At 37.6% G+C, this 20,633-nt stretch overlaps 1 long non-coding RNA gene across 1 annotated transcript; it reads right to left on the bottom strand.

Annotated features, from left to right (window-relative positions):
* Window positions 1-691: 691 nt before the first annotated feature.
* On the bottom strand, window positions 692-1,690 carry LOC110342827. Its single transcript, XR_002384989.1, has 2 exons — window positions 1,611-1,690; window positions 692-1,105 (listed from the first exon to the last, which is right to left on the bottom strand). It is a non-coding gene; the product is annotated as an uncharacterized LOC110342827 (long non-coding RNA).
* Window positions 1,691-20,633: the final 18,943 nt, after the last annotated feature.

The following is a 20,633-nucleotide window of genomic DNA, read 5'->3' as shown; positions in this document are numbered from 1 at the left end:
GACATATGTGTGTGTGTGTGCATACATACATGGGAACAGGTACACATGTATGAACACACAAAAACAATTCTGGTCAGTATTTTCATCAACTTGACACAAGCTAGGGTAATCTGAGAAAAAAAGAATTTCAATTGAGAAATACCACCATTAGACTGGCCTGTGGGGCCATTTTTTTACTAATGATTGGAATGACCCAGCACACTGTGGGTTGTGTCAACCCTGGACAGGTAGGTGATCCTAGGTTGCATAAGAAAACAGCCTGAGCACACCACAGGGGGGGGGTTGGGGGGGCAAAGCCAGTAAATAGCATCCATCCAATTCATCCATGGCCTCTACTTCAGTTCCTGCATCTATAATCCTGCTGTGTATGAGTTCCTTCACGATGGTCCACGAGCTGTAAGATGAAACAAACCTGTTTCTTTCCAAGCTGCTTTTGGTCTTGTTGTTTATCACAGAACTAGAAAAGCAAACTAGGACACACACTAAACAAACAAACAATCAAACAAACAAACAGAATACAAATTCTTTTTTTTACTGATAATAGTTTTTTTTAATACAACATATTCTGATTATGGTTCCCCTTCCCCAGCTTCTCCCAGATCCTTCCCACGTCCCAATGCATCTTCCTTCTTTCCTTCCTTCCTTCCTTCCTTCCTTCCTTCCTTCCTTCCTTCTTCTTTCCTTCCTTTCTCTCTCTCTCTCTCTCATTAGAATACCAACAGGAATTCAAAAAATGAAATAATAAAAGAAAATCAGTTGGTTCCAATGCTAAATATGCTGACTTACAAACAAAGAGGCCTCTTGGGACCTCTTCCATGTGCTTTGCTCTAGGGTGAATTGGGCCTTGACGATCCTGGGCAGCTGGCCTCTCCTGTTTTGAACAGCCTCAAAAGAGGGTTCAGTCTTTCAAAGTAGTCCTATGGCAGTCAACACATTGAAGCAAGGCCATCTCCTGATAGCCTCAGAGTCCCTGGAAGAATTGGTTCTGTATGAGTTAAACTGTCACTGCAAATTGATCTCTGGCTGTTTTCAAGTGTTTCTTCTTGTTCTGTCTTTCAGTGACATAGCGAGGAGTGAGTCACCAAGTGCTCATGAACAGTCCTTCCTGTGTGGTATGGGAGAGACACAGGAGAAGTGCAGGGTTAATGTGAGAGTCACATTCCAATTCATCAAGCAGAGACCTCAGCTCACTCTGTTCTTGCTTTCCTCCCCACCCCCAACATCAGCTGAGCATAATGAAGTCAGTTCAGGATGGGCTTCAAGCCCAAACTCACTTGCTTTGGGATTCGTCACTCAGGCTCCTATATTAAATTCACCTTGGGGTCTATGGGAAATTTTATGAAATGTTACTTTCCTCTTTACAGCTAGCATAAACATTTATTATACATCCTGTGATATATGTTTCCAGGAAGTAAGGAAATGCTGTTGTGGAAAGATATGATTCCCAACTGATTTGAAATATAGACGAATAGTGCATTTTAGAAAGGGGCCAGGACTTTAATGGATAAAAAACCAGTTATCAGATTTTTTGTTTTTCTCTTCCCTCTCTTCTGGCACCAGCTAAAGGAACATTTCTCATCCCTTCTCCCCATGCACACAAAAGATGATACCTGATATGAAATGCTGTCAAATCTTGCTTCATTAAATCCCTCAAAAGCTAATACACATCGCCCCTCACACTGCCCTAAAATGGGAACAAAGAACCAGAATAATGTCAAAATAGAACACAAAGAGAAAGAGTTTGTCCTCTGGGCCTGGGAGATGAAAGCTATCTGGAGTGATTTTCGAATGTTGGGCTGGGCCAGTGCTTCTAGCGCTTGTTTCTGAGATGATGGGGGATTGCCAGACTGGGCCGCTTGTGTGCACACACATCAAGAATGCAGTGAAGTGCCTTCTTTGAGGGTCTGAGCCATGCTACTCTCAGGAAGCAGGAAGGATTCCTGACTCAGGGAAACGCAGAGTCCTCACTCACTGACAATGTAATGGAAAAGTCCTTGAAGAGGAATGTGCTCTGAGAACATGGTTTGGTTGGGAGACCCTGATTAACAGATCCAAGAAAAAGATGACGTTCAAGTGTGCTGCATTCTCAAAGGGAGAGAGCTATAAGACAAAGCAAACCACGGCAAAACCCTCGAAACTCCTGGTAGCATGAACAAAACGAGGGACTAGCCACTCAGCTTTTTGGCTTACGATCAGGGTTCAGTAAATCATAGATTCAGCAAGTGCATGTTTTTCAGTAGGTCACAGTATGATCTCTGGAAGGCTCATAGGGCAAGTTGTGAGTAATAACTTAGCCGACAGCACCAGAAAGTGACAGCGCTGAGAATGGAATCTAGCATTAAGGGGTGAACTAATGTTATTCTGTTACTCTACACCACAATGCCTGGTCACTTAGGCCTGGCCTCCTCTTCATCCCCTATTTACTGTTCTGAAATCCACAGCTAAAGTCAGATGCTGGGTGCCATCACTGAACACTAAGTGGAAAAAAAACAAAACAGTATCGACTGGGAAACTGGTGGGATCATGCCCTACCCTGTTGGCAAATGAACTCATGTCATAATTGGGTAAGCCCAAAGAAGAGCTGAATCAAGTATTTCATAGCAAATATCTTGTTCTGGAGTTGCTGGATTCAAGGAGGAAGACTATGGAAAAGGGATGGGGAGAAAGTTGGTGAGTAGCAGGGCTGGTTGCGCCAGGACCTCCTAAGAAATATAGCAAAAGGCTCCCACCTTCATTGGAAACTGGAAGGTAAAAGGAAAATTTTCCCAAGGAATCTCCAGGGTGGAGTACACTCTTGTTGATACCTTAATTTCAGACTTTTGGCCTCTAGAAATGCAACAGAAAACATTTATATTGCTTTAAGCCATGCAGTTTAAGTAAACATGATAGCACATGTCTATGATCCCAGAATTTGGGAGCTTGAGGCAATAGGACTGCAAGCTCACAGTGAGCCTAGGCTATATAATGAGTTCCAAGACAATCTGTACTATACAGGAAGACTTGTCTAAACAATAGACCTAGTTTGTGGTGATTTGTTATGGTAACTTTAGGGAACTGGAATACTACATCTCTACGAATGCTTTAAATTTGAGTTAGAGACTCGTTGCTCTAAAGGTAGTGAAAGAAGATGCTCATTTAAAAGGATAATTATTGTACATTCATTTTAATGAAATTGGGTGCAAAGTGATATGAAAATAAAGATGGACTCATACAGAGAAATCATATGGTAATACAGACCAATGTAATGATGAAGAGAACCTGAGTTCAAATCCTAGCCCACATCATAACAGATGCATCCTTTTGGTAAATTGCTTAAACTCCGAGTCTCACTTTCTCAGCATGTAATGAAAGGATGGTACCAATAATTCTATCTTCATAAGAGGTTTTTAAAAAAGACATTCATGAGTTAATGTATGTTAAGTGTCTAGAATAAAGCAAATACGTGGTAGACACTCAGATACTACTCAAGAGGAACTTCCCTATAATGAGGTACTGATTAATCAGAGTGGGTTCTGATTAAGTCTACCTAGAGAACTGAATAAGGGGAGACACAGGGAATTGAAAAGTTGGAGCTTATCTTAAGTTTATGGAAAAGAGTCTGAAGTTATTAGGAGTTGCTGGGATCATCCCAGATGTATGAGTCTGTGGATACCATCTGAAACTGCATAGCAAAGTCTTTGAAAATAAACCAATAAAGAAACAGACCAATATACAAGTCCAACACCAACCGCTGAATCGTACACATGTGTGAAAGAGCTGAACTGTAAAGAGAGGCTTTTTCTTTGAGAATGACTTCCTGCCAGCCTGGTTGCACAGCCGCATCAGTCTCAAATAAACACACAGGAGGCTATATTAATTATGAAGCTGTTGGCCTTGCTTGTTTCTTACTGGCTAGCTCTGACTTAAGTAATTACCCCATAATTGTAAATCTAAGTATGTCTCTTACCGGAAAAGTTTCCGGGCTTCCTACCCCATGGCGTTACATCTTGACTCTCTTGTGTTTCTCCTTCCCAGAGTCCTCCTGGACTCCTAGTCCCACCTATCTAGATTCCTATTGGCTCAACAGTGCTTTATTGACATACGACTTCCCCAACACTGAACTGTATGGCAGAAACTTGGAGACACAACTGACAATGAGACCTTCACAAAGGACCTGCAGACTAAACAGGACCAGGGAGATTGCATATGAACACAGATAAAATAGAAACATTCTTTATGGCAATAAACAATAATCAGAGTTTAGTAACATTGTATTCAAAACATCTACAATACAATAAACACTACTGAACATCCAGATTATCGAGATATAATGGTGAGATGACATCGACACTATAATTATTAGCCTAAAAATTATAAATAGCTGTTACTAAAATACCATAAGAAATTAAGGTGGTGCTATTGCTTGAATCTGAACTGTCTCCCATAAGATCATGGCTTGAGTGTCTGGTCTTCAGCTTGTAGTTTTGAAGCCTAACTAATAAAATTAGGTCAGGCCAGCAAGATGGCTCAGTTAGTAGAGCTACTTGCCTGCAGGGACAATGACCTGAACTTGAGCCTGGTATTCCACAAGATGGCAGGAGAGAACCAACTCCCAAGAGTTGTCTCCTGACCTTCACATGAGTGCTATGGGCACCTACACTCACACACACAATCAATTAATTAATTAAAGAAGTGTTACTGTTTTTAATTATGTTTATCATGCACGTGTCTGTTTGTGGGTGAGTACTCATGATTGAGGTGCCTGAAGAAGCCTAAAGAGGGTGTCACATTCCCTGCAACTGGTGTTACAGGCAGTTGTGAGACAGCCCTTATAAATGCTTAGAACTGAACCCAGGTCCTCTGCAAGAGCAGTGCACACCCCTTACTGTGCCATCACTCCAGCTCTTAACTTCATTTAAAAAAAGAACATCACAGAAATGAGGTCATTAGGGGCTGCCTTTGAATGCTATACCCACTTCTGGTTTCAGCCAGAGTTTTGTGTCCTTTCTACCACCATGCAAACAAGCTAACAACTCATGGTCCTACCAGCCTGGATAAAGTTGTTCTTGTCACCATGACTTTCCTGTAATGGTATACTGAAATGTCTCTGCAGCTCTCTGCCTCAATAAACTGGTCGTTCCTTATTTAAGATGTTCGCTTGCAGGTGTTTTAACTACAATGATACAAAAGTGAGTAACTAACACAGGTGGCTACTCTTAAAATAGATGAGAAGGTTGTGTCTCAACAACAACAGAATATACTGGGTGAGTATCTCAATATATATGCAGAAATGGTAAATGATAGAACCAAGAGATACAACAAGACTGGCTCAGTTTTTAGAGTGTTACCTTGCTATGGGTTTGCTTCCCCTGCACTTTATAAGACTAGATGTTTTGGTGCATGCTTCTTATTCTAGTACACAGGAGGTAAAGACAGGAAAAGCAGAAGTTCAAACACATCCTTAGCTACATAGCAAGTTTGAAGCCATCCCAGGCTATATGAGACCTGATTGCAAAGAATTTTTTTCTAATTTAAGAAATACAATAGCTGAGATTAAAAAAAGAAAAACAGAAAGCCCTCAGTGGAGGTGCTCAATAACAGAATGCAGATAATGGAAAGAGGATCAATAGAAAACAGAGAGAAAAAAGGTTGAAAAAATTAACTTTACCTCATGAGGCTAAAACATAATACTAAAACGTATAATAATCATACCTCAAAGTCCCAGAGGAAGATGAATTCTATGTTGAAAATATTTGAGCTTTTCTCTTGCCACTTAATCTTCCCTTGCCACTGAATCTCTTCTAGGAAAAAATGATGGAAGTTAAAGAAAATTTATTTGAGAAACTATTGGCCAAAATTGCACATAGTTTGGGAAAATGGTCAGTTATAGATTGAAGAACATGAGGTCAAACTAACACAATGCACTAATCAAACTGGTGAGGAAAAAAAACTATCTTTAAAAATAGAAAACAATGACTATTTATAGAAGAACAATAATTTTAATGACTGTAGATTTCCACTGAGAGATTATGGAGACCAAAAGAAATATTTTCAAGTGCAGACAGGGTGGCGAATTAATTCTTACATTCATTGAAAGTATTAAATATGCTCTCAGGTGAAGGAACATTTTACTAAAAGAATTTCCTCAAACAGAAGGATCACCAATGTGATAAACAGCACACATTTGCTATGATGGAAATGTGTATTTCATGAGTAATGCTAGATGTGGTGGTACATGGCTACAATCCAAGCTATCCAAGAGGTTGATGTAGAAGGATTACATTAGCCAAGTAGTTTCAAACTAGTCTCACAGCAACATAGCAGAACTCCATAATGCATTAAAATTATTCAGTAAACAAATTGGGCTATTCCTCATTTCTTGAATTTTAGAAAAATATGTTCAATGATTGAAAGAAAGGTTATATCATTTCGCGAGGGAATATTTATTGGACACAAATAGGAAAGGGTTAAGATCTCTTTGTAATAATAAATTACTAAATTCTATTGGAATTGGCCAAATATTTATTCTAAGTATACTGGAAAGATAAGTGTGTATATTCTAATACCTAGATCACCCAAACAAAATTCTGCACAGACATATGTCAACAGATTGCTTAATCAAATATTACCGAATAGTCAAAAGAAGTGGGGTTTAAATAAATGGTGATGACAAATAGAGCAAACATAAAATAATGAAATGTATAAATCAAAACATATCACTAATTAAGAAAATAATCTAAATATATCAATGAAATACAGATTGCCAGGACATTGTTTATAGACTAAAGTATATGATTTTTACACAAAAATTCTCCTCTTGTAATATAGTGATATAGCTATTTGGATGCACCTACTTTAAGAACAAAACAATAGGTCAGCTATGGTATCAGCACTTGGGAGGCTGAGGCAGGAAGAGTTCCAAGAATTTGAAGGCAGTCTGGGCTAAAGATTGAGTTATAGGTCATCATGGGCTATATGGTGAGACCACGTCTTAAGAAGAAAATAGACAACAACGACAATAGTAATATAGAAAATATGTACCAATCAGAGAAACGCTGAAATGTATATACTAATATAAGATATCTAGACTTCAGAAAAAAAGAATGTCACTGGAAATCAAGGGAAAACTATCCAATCATAAAAGAATCAATAGCTGAGAAAGTACGTTATTAAATGCTTTTGTGCTTAAGAATAAAAGAATAAATGACATGAAACAAAAACTGCCTAATTCATGGGGCTGGAGAGATAGATCAGCAGTTAAAACATGAAAGTGGGGTATAGACATGCATGTAGACCAAACACCCACATACATGAAATACTTTTTAATTTAAAAAACAGCCGAATCTGAAAGATTTAGAATTGTACAAAGTATGTTCCATGACTCAATAACAAAGATAAAAACAAAATATCCAAACACATGAATGTTAAATACATAATTATAAACAATCTAATGGTCCAGAAAGAAATCATAAGAAAAACTATAAAAAGTAGTAAACTAAATGCAGATGAAAAATCATTAGTCAAGAATAAGAATAAAGAATGCTTCAAGAAAAGTTGTAGTATTAAAAGTTTATATCAAGCAGGAAGGAAGTTCCAAGTTAATAATCTAAGCTTATACATTAGAACCTAGCATAAAGATAAACTAGGAGCAGTTCAATCAGAAACAAGAAGATACTCAAGACAAAACCAACAAGATTGGAAAAGCAACAGAAAAAAATTCAAACTCTTCCTGATTTATAAAACATATAAACATCTGGGAATATTGACAGAGAAGTTAAACATGGTGATTCACATATTTAAAGAATCAAATTATACCATATCACTACACATCTCACTGGCATGAAGAAGATAATAATAGAAGGCTGTGAATAACTGCCCACATAGATGTGGGGGCTCAGATGATACAGATCAAACCTGGTAAAACAAAAGTGGTCCAAACTTAGTAAGGAAAACCAGATCATTTGATTAGTTAAACTTACATTGAAAAACTTTTCAGAAAAGAAATCTCAGGTCCATCCAAATGAACTCTGTATAATCATACCAAACAGTTGAAGCAAGAAATAACACCAATTCCATAGAGTTTCTTCTGGAATATAGGAGAATATAGAACACTGTCCAACTGATTCTGTACAGCCAATATTGCTCTGATACAAAACCAGAAAAATGAAGCATAATAGAAAAATCACCTCGAAGGCTTAGATATGCCATCAAATAATCAGGTTCTGGGAGTTAAATCCCTAATGCATTGGTATTCAGAGATGGCAAAAAACATTAACAGTTGGTATTTACTGGGAAGTAATTAGGTTATGGGTGCACCACAGTAGGAATGTATTAATGGCTGTTTCACAGGACGGGTTTTAGCTCTTATGTTACTTGATCAGTTCCTGTGATGTATGGTTTTATGTCAACTTGACACAAGCTAGAGTAACTTGGGAAGAGGGACTCTCAGTTGAGAAAATACCTCCCTAAGATTTGCCTGTGGGCAAGTATGTAATGAGTTTTCTTGATTATCGATAGATGTGGGTGGTAACACCTCTGGGCAGGTAGTCCTAGATGGTATTAGAAAGCAGCCGAGCAAACCAAGAGCAAACAAACCAGTAACCAGTGCTCTTCCATGGCCTCTACTTAGCTCCTGCCTTCAGGTTCCCATTCTGACTGCCCTGGATGATGGACTACAAGCTATAAGATTAAATAACCTCTTTCTCCCTAAGTTGCTTTGGTCATGGTGTTTTACCACAGCAATAGAAACCATAACAAAGACAGTTACTTTGAGAGCATGTTGCTTTAAAACAAGGCAACTGCATGTATAGCTGCTTTCGCATGTGCCTCTTACATTCTCATAAAACTCCTGTAATGTGATACTAACATTTACTGTGTGATATGATATAAGTGCCCCACTTCATATGGACATCTGAGTTTATTTTCAAACTTGAAAATAAATTCTTTTCTGGATAAATTTCTCAACTACAGATATTTTTATTACAGCAGCAGAATGTACATTTAGACAACTGCAAAACAGAATCTTTTACTTAAAAACGGCACACCGATCCTCAAAAATTATTTGAAAATCCAATAATATTAAAATAAAGAGTACACTACAACCCAAAGAAGTTTTAACCTGGCAAGACAGACAAGCCTGGTTTGCTACTGAAAACCATCAGTCAATGCAATCAACCGCACAAGCAGTCAAATGAAAACAAATCATGTGATCATATCAATGGATGCAGCAAATTCATTCAACAAATTTTCAAAAGCTACCCCTGATAAAATCCTCTCCACAAATTAGAAACCAAGAGAACTCTTCACAACCTGCCAAAGACCATTTAAAGAAAATATATTTAACATGCTTAATGATGACAGACAGAATGCTTCCCTGCAAAGTTGGAAATAGTATAAGGATGTCCATGCTTACTACTCATGCTGATCGCCATGGTAGAAATCTTAGAATTCAGTATAACAAGCCACACAGGCTAGGAAAGAAGAAAAGAAACTGGCTCTGTGAGCAAAAGATAGGATGGTTTCTGTCAACAATGAAACAGATTTTCTAAAGAAGCATGTGAATCCAGGATGGTTACAGAATACATACATGAGAAAAAATGTTGATATTACTTCTGTAAGTTCATAATAAACATTTGGAACATGAAACATGAATGATATCATTTCTAATATCTCTGAAGAAAATGAAGTACTTGGAGGTGTAAATCATAAGAAACAACCCTACACATTAATGTTTGAATCATCTGTATGCTGTAATAACCAACAACTGGTAACAGTACAATTGTCCTTCAAAAGATAAATGAATAAACTATGATATATCCATACAGGGGAGTCTTTTTTCAGTAATGTAAAGTAAGTAAAGTAAGTAAAGATAAGTAAATCAACTCCAAAATATCTAGTAGAAGAATCCAGCCTCAAAATGAAACACAGGATATGGTTCTATTTTATACAATATCCTCAGACAGACAAAACTTTAATGATGGAGAACACATCAATTGTTGCCAGGAGATAAACATAAGAGGAAGGAGAAGACACCTACAGGAGAACTTCATGAAGATTTTTATTGTAATGGAAATGTTTCTATTTAGGTGTTTCTGGTGGCTGTATAGATGGGGATATACATTAAAATTCATAGAAATGCATATATAATGCAGAAAATAAAATATACTATTCACTAATCTAAAAATAAAAAACTTAAACTGGAACAATAAGAAAAGGGATTCTGCAGCTGGGTGTGGTGGAACACACCTGTAACCACAACACTCAGGAAGATGAAAATGAAAGATTGGGAATTAAATTATAGCTTCCAGCCATGACTACATAATGAGACCTCCCAAAAAGATGAGCGAAAGGATTGTAGGAAGATAAGGAGAGAAAACAGGAAACACCAGGAATCTGTCTCTATATGTAGACAATAAACATGCTGGGAAAACATGTTGGATGTTTGTATTTAGAAATTTATTGAAAGCATAAACACCCAGAAAAAGATCTGGACACTAAATTGTGCTCAAGTAAATGCTCAGGAGAGCAGTAGTTACCCATCCAGTATCCCTGGTTCTGTAGCAGGCAGCTTTATGGTCTTCCTTGGAACAACTTGCACTTAGCTTGCAAAGCCCAGGATGGACAAGGAAAATTCTTTTCTCTGAATAATGTGGCTCTATTCTCCAACCACATACTGTAACTTCAGATGAAAGAAATGCAGTCATTTGATGGGGGATGTCTTTCTGTATATATGTTTCTCTTATTGGTTGATGAATAAAACACTATTGACTAATAAGGCAGGAAGATAGGCTGGACTAAGAGAATTATGTGAAAGGGATGCAGAAGAGTCACCATGTATACCACCAAAGGAATAACATGTCTGGACCCTTCTCTGGCAAGATAAGACCATGGGGAAATACTTACATTAATAGAAATGGCTTAAAAATTAAGACAGAGTTAGCTAATAAGAAGCCCTATACATAAGCAAACAGTTTTATAATTAATATAAGTCTTTGTGTGCTTATTTGGGGCTCAGAATGGCAGCTGGACTTGGTAGGACAAGAAACTTTCAACAGCCATTGTTCTTCTGGATATTATTGCAAGGTCATCTTCTTTTAGATGAAGTGATTTCCAGGACACTGAAAGGAGCATATCCATGCCTTTTAAAATTAAAAAAATCTTCTCTCACATATTAATCTGACCATATTAATCCACTCCGTTCCCCATCAACTCTTCTTCTGTTTCTCCTCAGAAAAAGACAGGCATCCCATGGATATCAACCAAACATGGCATATCAAGTTGCAGTAAGACTAGACAACAACACTCATAGGATTTTTAAAATATTCATTTTGAGAACCAAACACTAAACAGGTTTAAAAACAACCTTTGCAGAATAGATTTCAAACATGACCATCCATTCCAGAGAAAGGGCAGGCTCCAGAAAGAAGTAAGATCTTGAGTTGATACCCCAGGCTGATACCTGGCATAGATGTAGCTTACAATAACCAGTCAATCATAATAAATGGAATAAAAAAAGAACAGTGACCTCTGGGAAATGAAGAGTAACACAATTAGATTCATCTGTCTGTTTTCAACCAAAGAACCATAAGGTATACAATGAAACAGAGGAGTGTAGACATTCAAAGGAAAGAAATCAGTGGACAAAGACTTTCCCTGAAAAAGACCAAATGAAAAACTACTAGACAGACTTTAGCATAACAGTCTTTAAAGTGGTATGCTACTAAAGGAACACACCAAAAGTCCAGAAAATGATCCATGACCAACATGGCATTATCCATAAAGACTAAAATCAAAAGAGGAACAAACAAAACAAAACACTTGCATTGAAAAAGTACACACACACACACACAATCACTATAGTGGTTCAAAGGTATAGTTGAATAGACAGAAGACTGAATAAACTTGAAGATAAGACAATGAAAATCACCAAATCCAGGAAACAGACAGAAATGAGATTGAAGTGATTATCATAAGAAATGCGTCTACCACCATAAAGTGGTCTAACACACACATAGTGACATTCTCAGAAAGAAAAGAAATATAAAGTGAATATTTGAAAATCAATTGAACACTTCCCAAATTCAGTGAAAAACATGAACAAAACATTTGAGATTAACAGACTCCAAGAAATATAAACTCAGACACAACAAAATACATTATAAACACTCTTTTAAAAAGCAAACAATTTCCTCTATTGAGAATTCTCTATTTAGTTATATACCCCACTTTTTAACTGGATTGTTTGGTGCTTTGGAGACTTGCTTCTTGAGTTATTTGTAAATTTTGGAGATCAGCCTTCTGTCAGATGTGGGGTTAGTGAATATCTTTTCCAATTCTGTAGGCTGCCTTTTGTCTTGTTGATTCTGTCTTTTGCCTTAAAGAAGCTTCTCAGTTTCAGGAGGTCCCATTAATTAATTGTCAATCTCAGTGTCTGTGCTACTGGTGTTATGCTCAGGAAGCAGTCTCCTGTACCAATTCACTCAAGGGTACCACCCACTTTCTCTTCTAAGAGATTCAGTGTGACTGGATTTATGTTGAGGTCTTTCATCCATTTGGACTCAAGTTTTGTGCATGGCAATAGACATGGATCTATCTGCAGTCTTCTGCATGCCAGCATCCAGTTATGCCAGCACCATTTGTTGAAGATGTTTTCTTTTTCCATTGTATAATTTTAGCTTCTTTGTCAAAAATCAAGTGTTTGTAGGTATGTGGGTTAATATCAGGGTTTTCATTTGATTCTTTTGGTCTACCTATCTATTTTTGTACCAATACCAAGCTGTTTTTTTTTTACTGATAGACACTTAAGAAAGTGCTCAGCACCGTTAGCTGTCAGGGAAATGCAAATCAAAACAACTCTGTGATACCATCTTACTCCTGTCAGAATCGTTAAAATCCGAAACACCAATGACAGCTTATGCTGGAGAGGATGTGGAGAAAGGGGAACACTCCTCCACTGCTGGTGGGAGTACCTACTTGTACAGCCACTTTGGAATTCAGTATGGAAATTCCTCAGGAAAATGGGAATCAGTCTACCACAAGACCCAGCAATTCTACTCTTAGGCATATACCCCAAAGATGCACATTAATACAACAAGGACATCTGTTCAACTACGTTTATAGCAGCATTATCTGTAATAGCCAGAACCTGGAAGCAACCTAGATGCCCCTCAGCTGAAGAGTGGATAGAGAAAATGTGGTACATTTACACAAGAGAGTACTGCTCAGTGGAAAACAAACAAAGGAATCTTGAAATTTGCAGGCAAATTGATGGTACCAGAAGAAACCATTCTTAGTGAGGTAACCCAGTCACAAAATGACAAGCATAAGCTTTCATCCAGTGACTGATGAAAGCAGAGGCAGACACCCACAGCTAAACACTGAACTGAACTCCTAGAACCCAGTGACAGAGAGGGAGGAGTAATGAGCAAAGGAATCGAGACGTGCTGGTGAAACCCACAGAGACAGCTGACCTGACAAAGGTGAGCTCTTGGACCCCAGAATGATGGCTGAAAGGCCAGCATGGGACTGATCCAGACCCCCTAAACTCAGGGGTCAGTGAGGAGGCCTAGGCAATCTATGGGGCCTCGGGTAGTAGATCAGTATTTATCCCTGGCATAAAAATGAACTTTGGAGCCCATTCTACGTGGAGGGATGCTCTCTCAGCCTGGACACATGAGGGAGGGCCTACGCCCTGCCCTGGATGATATGACAGACTCTAGAGATCCTTACCCTCACTCTCCCTGGGGAGCGAAGTTTGGATTGGAGGGGTTGGGGCAGTTGGTAGGGGCAGAGGAGGAGGGAAGGAAGAGAGAGCTGGGATTGACATGTGAAGCAAGCTTGTTTCTAATTTAAATTAAAAAAGCAAAGGGTTGATAGCCTTGACCTTGAGGCCCCCAGCCAACCACCTCCCAACATTGCATTAGTAACAAAGTAAGCTACTCAGTGTACACACCTAGAAGGAGAGCCCCAGGGACTAGGCAGCAGTAATCTCCCCATCCCCCACCCACTCAACTTCCCAATTTCCCACTGCATAGGTGACCAAGGGAGTCACAGGAAGAAGTGAGTGTCTGAGCTCCTGGCTGGAGAGCCCTGCTCTCTAGATGCTAACCTGTGGGGGTACATCCCTTTTATCTAGCCATCTACCCCAGCCCCAGTGACCAGACAGCAGCATCCTTCCTAACCAAAAAGCCCAGGGTCGGGCAATTTCAGCGCAGATTTTTACCAGAATTTCAAAGAAGAGCTAATACAAATACTCCTCAAGTTGTTCCACACAATAGAAACAGAAGAAACATTGCCAAACTCTGTTTATGAGGCTACAGTTACTTTCATACCCAAATCACATAAAGACACAACTATGAAAGAAAATTACAGACCAATCTCCCTTATGAATATTGACACAAAAATACTCAGTAAAATGCTGGCAAACTGAATCCAGGAAGACATCAAAAAATCATCCACCATGATTTCAACTCAGAGATGTAGGAATGGTTCAACATACAAAAATCTGTCAATATAATCCACCGTAAAAATACACTGGAAGAAAAAAAATTACATGATCATCTCATTAGATGTGCCTTTTAAAAATCCAATACCCCTTCATTATAAAGATCTTGAAGAGATCAGGGATAAAAAGAACATACCTAGATACATAAAAGGCAATATATAGTAAGTAAACAGCCAACATCAAACTAAATGGAAAGAAACTCAAAGCAATCCCACTAAAATGAGGAAGAAGACAAGGCTGTCCATTCTCTTCATATCTATTCAATATAGTACAAATCTAAACAGAGAATTCCCAACAGAAGAAACTCAAATGGCCCAAAGACATCTAAGGAATTGCTTAACATCTTTAGCCATCAGGGAAATGCAAACCAAAATGACTCTGAGATACCATCTTACACCTATCATAATGGTTAATATCAAAAACACTGATGACAGCTTATGTTGGAGAGGATATGGAGTAAAGGGAATGCTCCTCCATTGCTGGTGGGAGTGCAAACTTGTGCAGCCACTTTGGAAATCAGTATGGCAGTTTCTCAGAAAATTGGGAATCAATCTACCTCAAGACCCAACAATACCACCCTTGGGCATATACCCAAATGATTCCCGGTCATACCCCAAGGACACTTACTGAACTATGTTCATAAACAGCATTATTTGTAATAGCCAGAACCGGGAAATGATGGGGGAAGTCCTGTACATTTGTTAATAAAGCACTGTTGGCCAATAGGAATCTAGATGGGTGGGACTAGGAGTCCAGGAGGATTCTTGGAAGGAGAAACACAAGAGAGTTCGAGATGTAACGCCATGGGGTAGGAGCCCGGACCTATTCTCCGGTAAGAGACATACTTAGATTAACAATTATGGGGTAATTACTTAAGTCAGAGCTAGCCAGTAAGAAACAAGCAAGGCCAACAGCTTCATAATTAATACAGCGTCTTGTGTGTTACTGGGGACTACAATGTGGCAGAGCCCAGGCAACTGGCGGGTGATATACCAAAGCAGCTAGCAAGACAAAGCTTCTCTTAACATGGAAACAACCTAGATGCCCATCAACTAAAGAGTGGATAAACAGAATGTGGTACATTTACACAATGGAGTATTACTCAACTGTAAAAACAATGACATCTTGAAGCTTGCAGGTAAAGGTATGGAACTAGAAAGAAACATCCTGAGTGATGTAAACCAGACCCAGAAAGATAAACATAGTATGTACTCACTCATAAAAAGAAAAGAGTTGTCAAAAAAGCAATCTTATTACATAAAGATCATCAGGTACGATGATGAACAGATTGCCTATCCGAAATTATGAAGACCAATAGGGTCAAAGAGAAACAAATGACCTTGTCAGCTAGTAATCCTATGTCCATAAATATTGCCCTGATAAGCGAAAGTGACACTAGGACAGTCCAAACTAAGCAAACATTGAAGAAGTTTATCAGTCTTGCTCTTAAAGAGATACTCCAGACTCCTGGAATGGAAACTGAAAAGACACTAGAGTCTAGTGTCTAGAAAGTAATTTAATGCTCTATGGATAAATACCAACCACAATAAAAGTCAAACATGGGCAATTATCAAACTAGTATTATTTTAATAGTAGTTTGTAACTCTCCTTTTTGTTTTCCTTGTGATTTAAGGGATTAATACCTTTAAAAATTATTAGTCTCAAAACTAATATCATTCTAGCAGAGTTATAAGTGTGCATGCTGTTTCCTGTATGGTTTAAGAGACTATTGCATTGAAGAGAATTATTTGTTCATGTTTTGGGACACATCATTCATAAAGATGTAACTTTGTGACATCCAACAACCAAAAGAAGCTATTACAGGATAGAGCTGTTACAAGAACATTACATGTTCCCAAAGATAAGCTGGTATAAATTCAAGTTAGAGTATTACAACTGTAAAATGTAAAATTTTTATCCCCATGATAACAACGAAGAAAAAAGCTATAGAATACACACAAAATGAATGTAAACATTTTATTCCAAAAAAATAAGAGTGTACCAAACAGTAACACAGAACACAGGAGATAAAGAACAATGAACCCTATGAGGGATACAGAAAGCAAGCAACAAATGAACAGAAATAATTCTCTCTTTCATCAATAATTACTTTAAATGTAACTAGATTAAACTCTGTAATCAAAGGACAGATATTAGAAAAAATAAATTTTTGTTTATGTTAGTTATTTGCTTATTTTGGCCTGGAACTTAATGTGTAGCCCAGACTAGCTTTGAACTGACAGCAATCCTCTTGCTTCAATATTATGAATTCTGTGGGTATAAGCATGAGCTACCACATTCAGCTCAAAATAACTTTTTAAATTATGCAATTATATACCTTCCTATCATATTCACTTTAACTCCAAAAGCACAAAAAATTTAAAGTAGGATAATGGAGAATATATTCTGATTAAATAATAATAAAAACAGAAAAGGGTGGCCATATTAAATAGAGTTTAAATCAAGATAACTTACAAAAGACGAATAAGGTTAGTGCATTAATAAAATAGCAAATGCAGTAAGAATATGTAACATTCATAAACATTTATGCCCTGATAAAGGACCATGAAATACAATGAAGCAAAAACCAATAGAATTGAAAAGAGAAATAGATTAGATACTTCAATGTCCCACTTCCAATAATTGACAGAACCACATAGAATATGAGGAATGAAAGAACAAACTTAAAACCATAATAAATCAAGTATCTATACAGACATGAACAGAAACTCACCTCAATAACAAATACAATTTCCTCAGGTGCACATGAGGTGTTGTGCTGGTTAGTTGGGTTTTTTGTTTGTTTGTTTGTTTGTTTGTCAACTTGACACAGTCAGTATTATTTGGGAAGAGGTAACTTCAATTAAGAAAATGCCTACTTCAGACTGGCCTGTAGGCAAGTCTATGAGACATTTTCTTGATTAATGATTGTAGGTGGTGCCACCCCCGGGGAAGTGGTCCTGGGTTGTGTAAGAAAGCAAGCTGAACCAACCACAAGGAGCAAGCTAGCAAGCAGCACTCCTGCATGGTTCTGCTTCTGTTCCTGTCTCCAGGTTTCAGCTTTGACCTACCTCAATGATAGGCTGTGATCTTGGACACAAGAGTCAAATAAACTCTTTCCTCACAAAATTGTTTTTGTTAATGGTGTGTTTTACAACAATAAAAGACAAACCAGGAGAGGTATTTTAAAGGGTAGACTATGTCTTAGGCAACAAATTAAATCTGAATTTACAAAGGGACACAATACAAGGCACACACTACAATGGGATGAATTTAAGAATTAGTATCAGAAGTATCAGCAAAGTGGTAGTTGTGCACGCCTTTAATCCCAGCACTCAGAAGGAAGAAGCAGGTGGATCTATGAGTTTGGGGTCAACGTGGTCTATAGAGTGAGTTCTGGAACAGCCAAAACTGCACAGAGAAATCCTGCCTCAAAAAAAGAAGTATGAGTGGGATATTCACAAATTTATGGGAAATAAACAATGGTCTTTAACAAACAATGGATCAAAAATAATAAAGAAAGCTAAAAAATAGAGAAGTATAAATTGTAAACATACCATATCAAAACTTCTAGGATTCAGCAAAAATACGTGTTTAAGTGGAAAGTTGTAGACACAAGTGCTTGTATTAAACAAATAGGAGGGATATGAGCATGGTGGCATGCACCTGTGGTCACAGACCTTGGGCAGAGAAGAGAAAAATGTCTATTTACAGATACTGCAATCTTATCTGTATAAATATTGAAAATTCTAACACAAAATCCCTTTTTAGGACCACTAAAATATGTAGCAAATTACCAGGAAACATATTGCTGTGCATTCTATCCACTAATGATGAGCAATCTGAAAGAGGAATTATGAAAATAAGCTCATTTGTAATACCACCAAAATAATATTTAAGAATTAACTAGGGGGTGAAAATTATACAACAAGAACTAAAAACAATGCTAAAATAAAGAAAACCAAAGTAAATGGAAGTAGATTTCATATTTGTGGATTGAAAAACCATCTCATTAATAAGTTCATACTACCCAAAGTGTTTTACAGATTCAATGTAATCCCTGTGAAATTTCAATGACATTTTTTGCAGAAATAGAAAAAATATCTCAAATTTCACTTGAAACCTCTAGAGACCCCATATATCTAAAATTATGTTTACAAAGAAGAACAAAGCTGGAGGACCTACTATTCCCTGGCTTCAAAACGTACTAGAAAGTTATAGTAGTAAAAAGGGTGTTGCTGGAGTAAAGCATATAGAAGACACACAGACAGGGTACAATAGAGATCTTATAAGCAAACATCCACACAATACAGTGAAATGAGTCTTAATAGAGTATTTAAGCCATTCAGCAAGGATATATTCAACAGAACATACTGGAAAATGAATGCACATATTTGTTAAACTATGATCCTTTGACTAACATTGTATTAACAAACTCAAAATGGATGAAAGACCTGAATGTGCAGGACCTAAAATTGTAAACTACCTAGCAAACCACACAAGTAGTATATTTAATGAGAATTTAAAATTGTTTTCCATATCAAAAAACATTGTGACTCAAATGCAGCCTAAATAATTGGATAAAATGTTTTCAATTCACAGGTGTTAGATTGATATTTCTCCAAAGCAGACATACAAATGGCCAATAGGCACATGCAAAGATGTTGGACATCACAAATTATTAAGAAGTGTAAATGAAACTACACTGGATGCCAAACCCATTAGAAAGTCTACAATCACACACAAAGAAACACGAAATAAGTTTTGCTGATGATGTACAGATATTGAAACTCTAGTGCACTATTGGTAGGAGTGTAACTTGGTAGAGCAACTGGAGGAAACAATATAGCAATTCCCCAGTGAATTAAAGGAAAATTACTATATGTTCTAGTTTCATTCTGTTACTGTGATAAAACATTCTTATAAAAAAGCAGCATGGGGAGCGAAAACACTCATTTGGCTTACACTTCCAGGTCACAATGCAGCACTTCGGGAAGTCAGTATAGGAAATCAAGGCAGGAACCATGGAGGAACACTGATTTCTGCCTTGCTCTCTGCCTTGCTCTCTGCCTTGCCAGGTTCATCTAGATTCTTTAAACCGTCCAAGAACATTTGCTCAAGGAATGGTACTGCCCACAGTGTGGCTGGGATCCTCCATATTAATTAACAAGTAAGGCAGTCTCTCACTGCAAGTTCACAGATGAATTTAATAAAGGCCATTACTCAGAGGAGACTGGCTTTTCCCTTAGGTTAGTCTAGGCTATGTCAAATTAACAGTTAACACTAACTCAGACACCATATGATCTGGAAATTCTACTTCCAGGTGTACATTTGAAATAATTAAAATCAGAACCTTTAAGATATCATTTTATACCCATACCCACAGTAGCATTATTCAAAATAGCTAAAATACATAAGTCACCCAGTATTTACTGACAGATGAATGGATGAGAAAAATGTCATCTATAGAATGGACTATTATTCCATTTTCAAAAGGGGGAAACTGCTGTGATATGTTGCAACATGAAGAACCCTTCATGACACTATAGAAAATGAAATAAGCTAGTCAAACACAGAAAGACAAATGTTGTATGGTTTTACTTGTGATGAATAGTTCAAGTAGTCACCATTATAGGTCCAGAACATAGAATGCTAGTCTTCAAGGACCAGATGAAAAGAGTGATGGTGACGGATGCTGAGGATGGCTACAACAAAGGCATGCACTTTTCTACAAATTCACGAACTCTACAATGAACTATGTACCTTAAAATGGTTAGGATGGCAAATACTGTATGTAATTGTACAAGAAAAGATGAGGACTAAAAGAACATGCCAATCATAACCGTGATGTGGGTAGCACTTACATAGCCTTGTTGGGTGTGAGGCAATATTCCAAGTTCTCTCTGTGCATTAACTCACATGTGGAAAATAATGTCCAGTAATTTTCCCATGTCAGATTTTCTCATATTTCACCTGGGGATCTTGTTAAAATGCACATAAAATGTAGTGGGTATTGCTTGGTGCATGAAATTCTCTCTGAGATACTTATGATGCCAGTTTGTGCACCACCAGGGCTAACTACTCCATGACGAGTGAATCAGGACCAAAACTCACACTCTGATCATCAGAGATGAGGCCCAGTGCTATTTCT

This window comes from Mesocricetus auratus, unplaced genomic scaffold, assembly GCF_017639785.1.
Source record: "Mesocricetus auratus isolate SY011 unplaced genomic scaffold, BCM_Maur_2.0 Super-Scaffold_100033, whole genome shotgun sequence".
NCBI lineage: Eukaryota > Metazoa > Chordata > Mammalia > Rodentia > Cricetidae > Mesocricetus > Mesocricetus auratus.
The sequence above is the reverse complement of the archived record's forward strand: the minus strand, read 5'-3'. Positions and strand labels throughout refer to the sequence as shown.